The sequence below is a fragment of the Manis javanica genome, chromosome 16 (genome assembly GCF_040802235.1).
Source record: "Manis javanica isolate MJ-LG chromosome 16, MJ_LKY, whole genome shotgun sequence".
Taxonomy (NCBI): domain Eukaryota; kingdom Metazoa; phylum Chordata; class Mammalia; order Pholidota; family Manidae; genus Manis; species Manis javanica.
The window spans coordinates 55,362,066-55,375,895 of NC_133171.1; the positions used below are offsets into that span (position 1 = coordinate 55,362,066).

Here is a 13,830-nt window from a genome sequence, read left to right on the forward strand (position 1 = left end):
TGAAATTCAACATATATTTAATGACTTCATTTTGTAAATACTCATTCAACATGCGTCAGCCTTTACAAACACAAAAATGAATAAAGGTGATCCTGTTCATAATTCTTAGTCTATGGACTCCTTGGTGTACCAACAACTATATTAATTGCCTTACTAAATATTTATTCATTTATTTCTCACAATAATCTTATGAGGTAAGATTTGTTATCCCCAGGTGAGAAAAGTAAGTTCAGAGAAGTTCTATAAATTGCCCAAGGTTAGAGTTACTGAACAGAGCCCTTCTGGGCACTCAAACCTAACTCACTGGCTGTCATCAAGAAAAATAAACAGTTAATCATATTAGTTCAAAATTGGATAATAATGTTCATTCTGTTTTCCCTCTCTCTGGCTCAAATTCTGCTTTGTTATTTATTGAGTGACCTGAAGCTATTCCATTTTTTCATTTGCTAAGTTGGGAGTAAGGATGCTACTGAGGACTGGATAACTGCTCGCTCTTCCTTCCTCCCACAGCACATTGTATATATACCACTGTGTACACTACTTGTCAGTTTATATTGTAATCAGTATTTGCCCATTTCCCCAGTATAAAGTGAGTGTTTGAGGACCATAATCTTTCTTCATCTTTTTGTTTCCAGCATCACCTACAGTACTTTAACATACATTGGTGTTCAGAAAACACTTTTGCATGGATAATGTTTGAAAGATGCCTTTTACTGAGCTCAAGTACTTTAAAAAAGAGTTGTGAGAAAATACAGAGAAATACTTCATTTAAGAAAAAAATCAAATCACTAAACAAGGATGGTAACGTGAAAATAGATTTCATTTGAAACAGTATACTAAAATGGTTAATTTTATCTTTAATGCCACTTTGGACCCATATTTTACTCCCATAAATCTGGCAAATTAGTTCAAATTTACTTGCTTTTAAAAATTGGAAACAATTATACATAGTATTACTATTGCATTTCAAGTATTTAGGTTATTATCATTCATGTTTAGAATAAATGAAGAAAGAGCTCAAATTTATAATGTTGGAGAAATACCTGCACCAAGTGTCAGGAGATAGGATTCTAGCTTCTGCTGACTCTAACTAGACCTTGCCTCTCTGGGCTTTAGTTTCCTTCCTATACAACGATTTCTAAGGTTCTACCAGCACTAAACATTTCATGTTAGAATTCTAAATATTTATGAAAGTTAAAGGAATGATAGAAAATAATCTCTAGTGTATTGATAAGCACATAAAAGGCTTATCTGTAACATTTTAAAATATTTATTATGAAAATTTTCAAATACATACAGAAGTAGAAATTTTTTTTCCTATGACATGGTGACTCATCAGATTCAATGATATATATTTTTTAATGGGAGGTTTTGTTGACTAAACTAAAAGGAAAAACTTTTCCCATTTGTAGATAATACCATAGAACTACCGCTGTAGAGTTAACTTCAGAGTAGGTTAAATTAAATAAAATCTTGCTTCAGTACTATCTTCAACAAGAATCTTCTTTTTAAATTTTTTGTTTTGAAATAATTTTCAACTTACAGAAAAATTGTGAAACTAATGCAGAGAATTCCCTTATATGCTTCGCTCATCTTTCCCTCATGTTAATATCTTAACTAATTAATCAGTACATTTAACAGAAAATAAACATTGATACAGTACTGTTAACTAGGCTACAGATGCTGTCTGAATGCCCAAATCTGGGACATCTGAACAATATAAATACAAATAGTAATGAATAATAACCTACAGAATAAATTAAATATCCATGGGGCCATAGCGATATAAACAAACAACTGAATAATAAATGGGAGAAGAGGCATTATAAGTTCCCTCAACTTGGCTGTTGCATCCTTTAAACCATACCTCCATTGTTTTGTTTTGTTTTTATTTTGTTATCATTAACCTACAATTACATGAAGAAAAGTAAGTTCAGAGAAGTTCTATAAATTGCCCAAGGCTAGAGTTACTGAACAGAGCCCTTCAGGGCACTCAAAACTGAGAACAGCACATTTTCACTTTAGTGGAATTTTTCCAAAAATGAGTAAACTCAATCTAATCTAATGGGAAAACATACAAACCCAAATTGAGGGAAGTTCTACAAATTAACCAGCTAGTTGTGTTCAAAAGTATTAAAGTCATAAAAAAAAACAGACTGATGAGCTGGCATAGATTGGGAGGGACTAGGGAGATACGTTCATGAAGAAGTCGCTTATGTTTATTTCCAAGAGATTTTTGCCTATGTTTTTTTCTAAGAGTTTTATAGTTTCATGACTTACATTCAGATCTTTGATCCATTTTGAATTTACTTTTTTTATGGGGTTAGACAGTGATCCCGTTTCATTCTCTTACATGTGGCTGTCCAGTTTTGCCAGCACCATTTGTTGAAGAGACTGTCATTTCCCCATTGTATGTCCATGGCTCCTTTATCATATATTAATTGACCGTATATATTTGGGTTAATGTCTCAAGTCTCTATTTTGTTCCACTGGTCTGTGGCTCTGTTTTAGTACCAGTACCAAATTTTCTTGATTACTGTGACTTTGTAGTAGAGTTTGAAGTTGGGGAGCGAGATCCACCCCCCCTTTATTCTTCCTTCTCAGGATTGCTGTGGCTATTTGGGGTCTTTGGTGTTTCCATATGAATTTTTGAACTATTTGTTCCAGTTCATTGAAGAATGTTGCTGATAATTTGATACGGATTGCATCAAATCTGTATATTGCTTTGGGCAGGATGGCCATTTTGACGATATTAATTATTTCTAGCCAAGAGCATGGGATGAGTTTCCATTTGTTAGTGTCCTCTTTAATTTCTCTTAAGAGTGTCTTGTAGTTTTCAGGGTATAGGTCTTTCACTTCTTTGGTTAGGTTTATTCCTAGGTATTTTATTCTTTTTGATGCAATTGTGAATGGAATTGTTTTCCTGATTTCTCTTTCTATTGGTTCATTGTTAGTGTATAGGAAAGCCACAGATTTCTGTGTGTTAATTTTGTATCCTGCAACTTTGCTGAATTCTGATATCAGTTCTAGTAGTTTTGGAGTGGAGTCTTTAGGGTTTTTTGTGTACAATATCATGTCATCTGCAAATAGTGACAGTTTGATTTCTTCTTTACCAATCTGGATTCCTTGTATATCTTTGTTTTATCTAATTGCCGTGGCTAGGACCTCCAGTACTATGTTAAATAACAGTGGGGAGAGTGGGCATCCCTGTCTTGTTCCCTATCTCAGACGAAAAGCTTTCAGCTTCTCACTGTTCAGTATGATGTTAGCTGTGCGTTTATCATATATGGCCTTTATTATGTTGAGGTACTTCCCCTCTGTACCCATTTTGTTCAGAGTTTTTATCATGAATGGATGTTGAATTTTGTCAAGTGATTTTTCAGCATCTACGGAGATGATCATGTGGTTTTTGTTCTTTTTGTTTATGTGGTAGATGATGTTGATGGATTTTCAAATGTGCCATCCTTGCATCCCTGGGATGAATCCCACTTGGTCATGGTGTATGATACTTTTGATGTATTTTTGAATTCGGTTTGCTAATATTTTATTGAGTATTTTTGCATCTACATTCATCAGGGATATTGGTCTGTAATTTTCTTCTTTGGTGGGGTCTTTGCCTGGTTTTGGTATTAGGGTGATGTTGGCTTCATAGAATGAGTTTGGGAGTATTCCCTCCTCTTCTGTTTTTTGGAAAACTTTAAGGAGAATGGGTATTATGTCTTCTCTGTATGTCTGATAAAATTCCGAGGTAAATCCATCTGGCCCGGGGTTTTGTTCTTGGGTAGTTATTTGATTACCGCTTCAATTTCTTTGCTCGTAATTGGTTTGTTTAATTTTTGTGTTTCTTCCTTGGTCAATCTTGAAAGGTTGTATTTTTCTAGGAAGTTGTCCATTTCTTCTAGGTTTTCCAGCTTGTTAGCATATAGGTTTTCATAGTATTCTCTAATAATTCTTTGTATTTCGGTGGGGTCCATCGTGATGTTTCCATTCTCATTTCTGATTCTGTTGATTTGTGTTGATTCTCTTTTTCTCTTAGTAAGTCTGGCTAGAGGCTTATCTATTTTGTTAATTTTCTCAAAGTACCAGCTCTTGGTTTCATTGATTTTTTCTATTGTTTTATTCTTCTCAATTTTATTTATTTCTTCTCTGATCTTTATTATGTCCCTCCTGATGACTTTAGGCCTCATTTGTTCTTTTTCCAATTTTGATAATAGTGACATTAGACTATTCATTTGGGATTGTTCTCCCTTCTTTAAGTATGCCTGGATTGCTATATACTTTCCTCTTAAGACTGCTTTTGCTACGTCCCACAGAAGTTGGGGCTTTGTGTTGTTGTTGTCATTTGTTTCCATATATTGCTTGATCTCTATTTTAATTTGGTTATTGATCAATTGATTATTTAGGACCATGTTATTAAGCCTCCATGTGTTTGTGGGCCTTTTTGCTTTCTTTGTACAATTTAGTTCTAGTTTTATACCTCTGTGGTCTGAAAAGTTGGTTGGTAGAATTTCAGTCTTTTTTAATTTATAGAGGTTCTTTTTGTGGCTTAGTATGTGGTCTGTTCTGGAGAATGTTCCATGTGCATTTGAGAAGAATGTGTATCCTGTTGCTTTTGGATGTAGAGTTCTATATATTTCTATTAGGTCCATCTGTTCTAGTGTGTTGTTCAGTGCCTCTGTGTCCCTACTTATTTTCTGTTCCTGTGGATTTATCCTTTGGAATAAGTGGCGTGTTGAAAACTCCTAAAATGAATGCATTGCATTCTATTTCCTCCTTTAGTTCTGTTAGTATTTGTTTCTTGCCAATATGGTTATGTTGTACATTTGTAATACAGTTAGGTTCATTTGTTAGGTTTGCATTCCATTTGGCATTCTCTCCATACACTGGTTGACTTCAGTTATTTATTTGTCTTTGGGGGACACATGAAACATTACCATGATTCTAAACTATACAAAAAAATAAACTCAGAAGTGTTAGTCCCCCTCGTCCCTACTAAACCTGCTCCCATTCCCCCATTATTTCTGCCTTGTTCCTGCCTGCCTCCTACAGGCAACCAGTCTCCTGGTTTATTTTTCTTGTATTTCTTTGGCAGAAATGAGCAGATACATGTTTGTTTGTTTGTTTGTTTGTTTGTTTTCTTATACCCCCTTCTTTTTTACATGAAGGGTAACATACTATGAATGGAATTTTTAAACTATATTTGAATAATCCTGTATGTAATATTATTTTTCCTGTTTCCAAATATATTAAAGGGCAGTGTCTAATAGTTTGTCTTTCATCTTGTTATATGATACTGTCCTGGGAAATTTCAGAGTAAATGGTTTATTTTTACTTTTTCTTTTGAAAGCCCTTTTTGGTTTTCCAGAATGAATCAATTTTATGAAAATTTTTGTATTGCATTTTCACTTGTCAAGGTTAAGGTGTCCTGCTTTCCTTCTTTGAAACAAACTAGCCATGTGGAGGAGGACAGAAGGTTGACTCAAGAGTAGTTCCTGCCAGAAACCAAGATCTTTTTGAAGTCTTCTCCGTCTTCACTGGTTGGCCTTTTTTTGTCATATCACCAGTACCCTTTAATTCAAAACCAGGTAGAAATCCTAAATCTAAATCAGTTTACAGTGAAGGAGAGCAATAGATAGTGATCATTCATTATATTATCCCATTGTAGATACACAAGAGTTACAAAGTTTCTGTCACTTTGTAAAGATGCAGTGAAGAGTCAGGGAATGGGGCAGCCACAGGCTTCAGAAGTGATAGATGTTGAGTTTTGAATCTTGGAATCTGCTTAATATTTTTATGACTTAGGCAAGTTACTTACACTTTGAGCATCCAGTTTTCTCACCTGTAAATTGGGAGTGATAATCTTTCACTCCCACATATTGTTGTGGGAGTAATGGGATTAATACATAAATCAAGTAATATAGAAATCAAATGTACAAATACATATGACTTGATTGTTTTTCCTACAACTCTTGAAGCATGATCAAAAACAGAATGATTAAAGCCAAAACAGTTCCTACAACTGGTGACAGCCCTCACATGGTTTCGGTATCCCTGAGGAGGGTCACACCCTAGGGCTAGACTCAAGGTCACATAATGATTGTGTGTTGATCATGTGTTGAACTCCCTACTCAGACTTCTTTAGATGTTTAAGTTCATTTGCTCAGTAAATATGAGGAGTGCCTTTTTGGCATTATTCTTGTGCTGCAACGCCTTGAGTCCCTGGCTGGCCTTTCAGATCTTCAGCATTCTGTCACGTTCCCTCCAAATCTGCGGGTCAGAGGCAGGGGGAGCCGACAAGTGGCGCCCAAACAGGGACCTCAGAGCGGGAAAGCTCCTGAAGATCCTCGATCCGGTGAGACTCCCGGGAAAGTGTACATAGGGACAGGATCAAGACGTCAGGGACACTATAATGGGCCAACATGAAACTAAAGCAGATAATCCGGAGGGTTACTTAAAATTACTCTGTGCCCTCCTAAAAACATCAGGAGTGAAAATTTCTAAAAAATTTTGTGCAACTTCATAAATATATTAAAAAACTTTGTTACTGGTTGCCCCCACAAGGAACCCTCAGATGAGCTGATTGGTGTAATGTATTAAGAGATTTCAAAAAGGCTCACAGACAGGGAAACATTATCCCTGTACCTGGTTGGGTGGATCAATGGCCCCTCAATAAAGAAAAACTGGCAGCCTTACACACATTAGTTCAAGAACAGCTTCAGTTAGATAGATTAGAATTTTCCACAAGCCCATGGAATTCCCCTGTATTTGTTAGAAAAAAGAAGTCAGGAAAATTAATAAATTTGTCAATCTAAAGAATTCTAGTGTAAGTTTACAGTAGCCTACTTCTCAGTGTTCACTGAAAATTAAAGTTCCTAATGGTTTTAAGTTCTAATTAAAGCTACTTAAAATAATAAGGAAAACATTTCTTTCTGCATGCTGAAGAATGTGTCTTTTGATAAAAGAAAGTAACTTAGTTTTAAAGTACAGCTGTTTATTTAAAGAGGGAGAACTCTGAATGTAAAAAGGAAGTTGTGGAAAGTTTGTGGAAGAATTGATGTGGTCATGCTATGTAAAATTAAAGCAAGTGAGTCTTGATATCAAGTACATGGCAAATTAGAATTTTGTTTTCAGTGAAAAGGACAAAGTTTTCTTAAACTGTTAGTCTGCTCTTAATGTTGAAAATTGCAAAAGGTTTCTCATGCTTAAAGTCTCAATGAGTTGTCTGAGTATTTAAGAAAATGAGATCTTAATATTAAAAGGACTAAAAGCTAAACTTTGCTGACAATTGTGTAACCTTCTGTATTTGCCTTTGAGGTATTTTGTTGTCATTCTGGTTAAATAGATAAGAATTGCTTCATGGCAACCTATAATCTTATTTAAGCAAGTGCCAAAGAAACTTTCTTCTGACAACTTCCCAAAATCAAATTCAGAAAGGTGCTTTTACCTCTAGTTAACTCTGATATTTTCCAGAAGGCCCCTGGAACATGTCAGAGGAATTTTTTCTCATTGGAGAAAGTATTTGGCTAATTGGCCTTATTTATCTGATATATAATTACCTGCTAAATTAATTACCTGGAAAGCACTGTCAAAGGGAATGATGCTAAACTTTGTTACTAAATGTTTTGTGTTACAGAAATATCAAAATTTCTTTATGTCAACTGTCTTACAGTAAGCTCTCATCAAATCTTTAACCATTGTCATCTGTAAGTCTTTTGTCTTTTATAGTCACTGTTTTATTACTCCTAAACTAGTAAAGAACTAGATTTCAGCAGAACACGTATTGGTTACATAGAATTAAGTAAACTAAGGAAGATGATTTTGTGGCTTTTTTCAAATGTTGCTGATAAAGTATTTTAAGCTTTTTCTCTTAAGATGACAACAGTTTAGTAAATAACAATATCTTTATAAGCAGAATTGAAACATTTATCTTTCTCTCTACCTAATACTTCTAATGAAAATGAAGGTGATTTTAGAGAAAAGTATTATTTCAATAATGTAGCCTTGTCTATACTGAATCCTAGTACCAGTCATTGGGACATAGATTAAATCCAGAATTCTAGTTCCCCCAAAATATCTGGCTATGAATTCTCCAGATGTTTTAGTGTTCTCTTATCATTTCAATTAAAGTTTTACTATTTCTAGTTCTCATATTCAGCCATACATTCTTAATCTTGTCAAGTTGAACCAACTCCAAATGTTGCTCCTTAACCTAATAACACAATTTGTTCCATTTTGCCTAGAAGCCATAAAACTGCAAATAATAAGAGAAATGGAACCCAAGATAGAAGCGCCAATCTTCTGAGACCCTCTCGAGCAACCACTGATGGAGACCTAACTGCACCCTTACTGCGTCCCCTCTCAGCATGAAGCAGCCAGAGCGGCTGTCGCCCCTATTTCCTAGCAGCAGCTAGTGTCTCCATCTGTAGAGGGGGGAATGAGACCAGGGACCTTAGGTGTATCAGAATAGGGTGAGGGCCTCCGGAAAAAGCAAGGCAGGATATTTACAGTCAGAGCAATGTAACTATTGGCAAAGAAGTCCCTATGGAAACTCTGTGTTAAGGATTATGCAAAGTCAATGCCACAGTAATTCTCTTGGGTAAAGATACCAGACTAGGAATATAGAAATCTTCAATGAGATCAGTTAAAGGTCAAAAGGCCAGGAGCAACTTGACCTGAAATGTTTGAGTGTTCCGCAAATAAAGAAGGGTATCTCAGCATAACCCGTGACCTCACGGTAAACAGCCCTAGCAAACAGAACAACCCAGCCCACCTTAGGGGCAGGGCAGGTGGTACAAGTCCACACCCTAAGCCCTCTCTTCACATTATCAAAGTATATGTGGCATGGGATGCATCCTTCTACTCTAATAGATTATCCCGGAAATAGTCATAAAAGATTTCTCTGAGCTCTGCCGTCTGATTGTGACAACAACTTGAAACTTTTAGATCCCACGTCTGTTGCAGTTGTAGCAGCATTCATCCTGCCAGTTCCTGGACTTGTCAGTGGAATGCAAAAAGAGTTATCTAAGCTGGCTTGTGCGTGTAATAAGACAACGAATTTGACTGCTTCTGTATTAACTGAACTCAATCAAGAGCTAGAAGTCCAAGTTGCGGTGCTTCAGAATTGTGCTACTATAGACAATCTGCTGTTAAAATTGGGATGTGAACAATTTCCAGGAATGTGTTGTTTCTCTGATTTTTCTCAAACCATTCAGAATCAACTAGACAATATTCATATTATTAATAAGTTTTCACAAATGCCTGGGTTACTTGTTTTCTTGGTTTCATTGGATATGGCCCTTAATTGTAGGTCTGCTCTTGTTATGTATGTGTATTCCTGTTCTGTTAATGTGTGTAATTTAATTAATAGTCTGCTAAAACCTATACAGGCTTATGCTATTCTACAAGAAGTTATGTCGTAGAAATAATCTATCTTCTCACATTTTTCTTCCGTTTGCTACTTTTATAACTTTTCTTCTCTCTTCCTGAATACAACCCTTTTTCTAGAATTTGTGTCTCATACATAAAATTGTAGTGCATCAAAGCCTTTCCAGCTAATGAAGATACCTCAAGACAAGCGCTGGGCATAGTAGCCATGAAGCATAAATATTCAAAAAGGCAGAAAGCTAACCTCTTCAAAGAATACTACTTCTCTCTCACTTACCAACTTTACATGTCCCTGTGTAGCCCCAGAAGATGGCTGGTCAGCCAGAGACGGGTAAGATTCCTCAAGGAGGAACAACCTAAGACAGGCACAGTTGCAGTGGGGCCATCAGGTGAGAAACTGGGGGCCAACAGAGGTGAGGCTTAGAACCTCACCCCCCCAGTTTTGAGAGAAAGCTCCTGCACCCATGGCTGTTTTGCTGCCCTTGCCCAACTCAGATCAAAACTCAGTCTATAGGCATAAACCTGATCACCTACAATTACCTTCCGTTGCACTGAATCTACTTCCTATCTTTATTTCATGTCACGTAAATTAAAGAAGTAGACTTATTTCATACTGCAGAATATGGAGAAGTAAACTATGTTAAAAGCCTTCTGTTAGAAACTGTACTTGCTATATTCTTTATTATATTTATCTACTACTTAAAAGGGGGAAGTGTGGGATTAATGGGATTAATGCATAAATCAAGTAATATAGAAATCAAATGTACAAATACATATGACTTGATTGTTTTTCCTACAACTCTTGATGCATGATAAAAAATAGAATGATTAAAGCCAAAACAATTCCTACAACTGGTGACCACCCATGTCAGTATCCCTGAGGAGGGTCATGCCCTAGGGCTAGATTCAAGGTCAGATGTTGAGTGTGTGTTGATCATGTGTAATCTGCCCTACTCAGAATTCTTTAGGTGTTTAAGTTCATTTGCTCAATACATATGAGGAGTGCCTTTTCGGCATTTCTCTTGTGCTGTAACGCCTTGAGTCCCCTGGCTGGCCTTTCAGATCTTCAGCATTCCGTCGCGTTCCCTCCAAATCTGCGGGTCAGAGGCAGGGTGGAGCCAACAGTTGTGACAATTAATGAAGAAAGGTGCCTACTGTATGGTGAACACTTCATTTCTTTTTTTAACCCTCACCCTCTATATTATGTTTATGTAATTTGTTTTGCTTCCTTTAAATAGACCTAAGAAAGTAAATCCTTGACTCCTCTTCACCTTATATCCTACATCCAGTTCATCAGCAAATCCCTTTGGCTCTACCAGGTTGGACCTAGAACCCAAGATTAATTTGTCTTTAGTAACTATCTTCAAATTAATTATGTATCTTCTTAATAGCAATCTTCCTAAATCTATTTCTCCAGGATTTTTGTTTGATTTTTGAAGGGTAAAGTTATGGTCTGAATCAAGACTTTCACTGAATTGTGATCTACTTAAATAATTTGTTTCTATGTGGAAGAGAGAACTTACATTATTAGTTTGACAGGATTTATACTACCTCAAAGAAATTTTTATTTTTACTCTTTCCATAAGGATCCTAATGCTCACAAATAAATGTTTAGATTCTATTCCAGTGTATTTTTTCATATGTTAATATAACCATCTCATAATTTTTAAATGTTGTGCTTTTTCCATTAAAGAAAAAACTCTTGTGTTCTAAGGTACTCTAATTGACACTATTATGATGACTGATATTTTAGTCATGTTCTTTAGCTTAATTGCAGTACTGCCTACATTGTTACTTTTAAGCTTTACTTTCTTAGAAGATCCTGTCTGACTGACAGTAAGGCTCTGCATAGCTTTTAGCACCTCTGCCCCCAGTTCCCTGTCTCACATCTGATTTGTTAACTTCAGTGCTTGGAATAGGCACGTCAACATGCTAGCTGTATGTGGCTCTCTTGCCCCTTGCCTCACAGTGCTTTCACCCACATTTGAGTGCAAAGAATGCAGACAATTGGCAGTATTTTCAAATGTGAAAATTTTAACAGTGATGTGTAGGATTCAAGTTGTTGGGGTACCCTTCCCTCTCACCTCCTTTCCCTCTTCAAATCCCACTGAAATGAGAGGCAGGTGGAGAATGATTTCAAAGAAAGAGGGAGAAATCCATATTAATGATAGAAAATAGGGAGAATATAAAAAGTGTATCAGAAATTATGAAGAATTTCTTGATTATGTTAAGTAGATAAAATTGGACTGATGGAAACTAGACTCAGGAAACCCAACCCAAAACCAGGTGTAAGAGAAGACCTCTGCAGAAGTACATACTGTTCTTCTCAACAAGCTTGGGCAGAATTCCAGGCCCACAATAAGCTAGGGCAAGGGAGCCAAAGCAGGCTATGGGGCAATCACCAAGGTTGTTATAGAACAATATGGAACAGCTGGGCCAGTAAACCTCCAGTGTAGTAGTTCTCAACTTTGGCAGAATTTAGAATTACCTGGGGAGCTTTTAAAATCCTGATGCCCAGGCCTCAGCCCAAACCATTTAAATACAAATCTCAAAGGATGGAACTCCAGGCATGAGTATTTTTCTAAAACTTCCCAAGTAATTCTAGTTTGCCACCAAGGATTGAGAATTACTACTCTAGGGTTTGGCTGTCTTTTGCTCCCAGGCTAAAGCCAGTAAGACCAGATTTCTAAAATAAAATAGGGATCGCCCTCAGAATATTCCATGTTAGGACTTGGACTAGAGAATGAAAATCTAAAATATTTTAGGACTTTTAAAACAGATTTGAAGGAAGAAAATATGCATAGTAAGTATGCCAAATATTTAGTAAATACACTAATGTGTTATGCTCCTGAAGTAAACTTTTTCATACACTACCAATGGGAAATGATGTCTCCAAACTTCCTGTGCACATCATGCTCAGCACATAGTAAATGCTCAAATAATATTTGTAGAATTTTCACCCGTAGATTTCCACAGTCAGCCTACCCCTTTTGGGTAAAGGCCTGCTATGGAAATACACCCAACTGGTTAGAAAAACTGCCAGGTTACTACAATCGTTATCTTTCTGAATCCTTCTAATATGACTAGACTAAGAAGAAACAGAACTTTTAAAATACCAGTTACTATTACTATCTTAAGAGATATTTAACAGGATATTAAATTCCTAAGTTAAAAAACCAGCTTCTCTGAAAAAGGAAGGGGAGGATAAGAAAGTTTCTGGAAATTAAGAATATGACTGTCAACTCAGAGGAGGGGTTGTAAAACAAAATGGACAATCCCAGAAATCCGAATTGTTTTTTTTTAAGGAATTACTGTTAATTTTTATTAGTTGTGGGCATTGTATCGTAGATATATATGTATGTATGAGTTCTTACATGTTACACATGGAGCATTTATAGAAGAAATTACATGAATATTGGATTCGCTTTAAAATCTGTGTAGGAGGGGGAACTGGAGACAGGTGTAGATAAAAGAAAATTAGTCATGTTAATAATTGTAGAGTGAGGACACATGGGAGGTTTTTATATCATAGTCTTTATGTTTGACATTTTTCCATAATAAAAGGGGCAAAAATCCAAAAGGGAGATCAATGACAGCATCTAAGACAGCAGCTGAGGACCAAATAGAGAGTCCTCCCTAGGGATGCTCAGGGAGGACTTGGCTGTAAGGAAAATGCACAGTAGTGGGAGATAACTGGGAGTCAGCTCACCACGGACAAAGCCTTGTGATGTGACAAGTCACTTAATTTCTTGAAGCTTTAAAATGAGCAGGAGTGACTCAATGCCCCTTTCAGCTTTAACATGGTATGCTTTATAAGGATTTCAAAATCAAGTACATTTTGCCAGATTTTATGAATGGAATATATGTTTCACTTTCAAGTGAATGAAACCATTTAAAATGCACCAGAAATGCTCTCAATTTAAAGAATCACCAAGAGAGAATGTCTAGATAAGCAAACAATCCTTTGGTGAAGTACATACCTTCTTCCCACTTTTTCTGCAGCTTCCAATTTATTTGTAACTCTTAAAGGCCAATTGATCAAAACAGAGTTTGGAGATGTTCTTCCAAATGCCACTGTAATGAGCTGAAGGTCACCTTGAAAAAATCCTTTGTGTTTCAAACCTTACAAAAAAAATCTCAAAAACCGAGTCTACTTTTATGTCTTAGCAAGGACAGAAAAACGATGCAACCTTCTTGGTGATCTTGGTTAGGAGCTTCTTCTGACTTGAGGTCACCACTGGGCACTAGCTCTTACTGTCCAAGATTGGAGATATAGACCTAGGAGGTAGAGATCAAATCTAGTCCATGCTGCTGCCTTGGAATCTTTTGGAAGTTGCATTTTCATCATTACTCCTCGTATGAGTCAGTTTTATTTTATATTCTTCTTGGTGCACTTCCCAGCATGGGGGTGCCAACCTGAGAGTGGGCTTTGAGGCCCCTGGCAGG

General features: G+C 36.3%; 1 protein-coding gene across 3 annotated transcripts in view; it reads left to right on the top strand.

Moving 5' to 3' along the window:
- Window positions 1-13,830, top strand: part of LOC108388152 (peptidyl-prolyl cis-trans isomerase FKBP5) — a 133,672-nt gene that overhangs the window by 93,659 nt on the left and 26,183 nt on the right. The window lies entirely within an intron of this gene.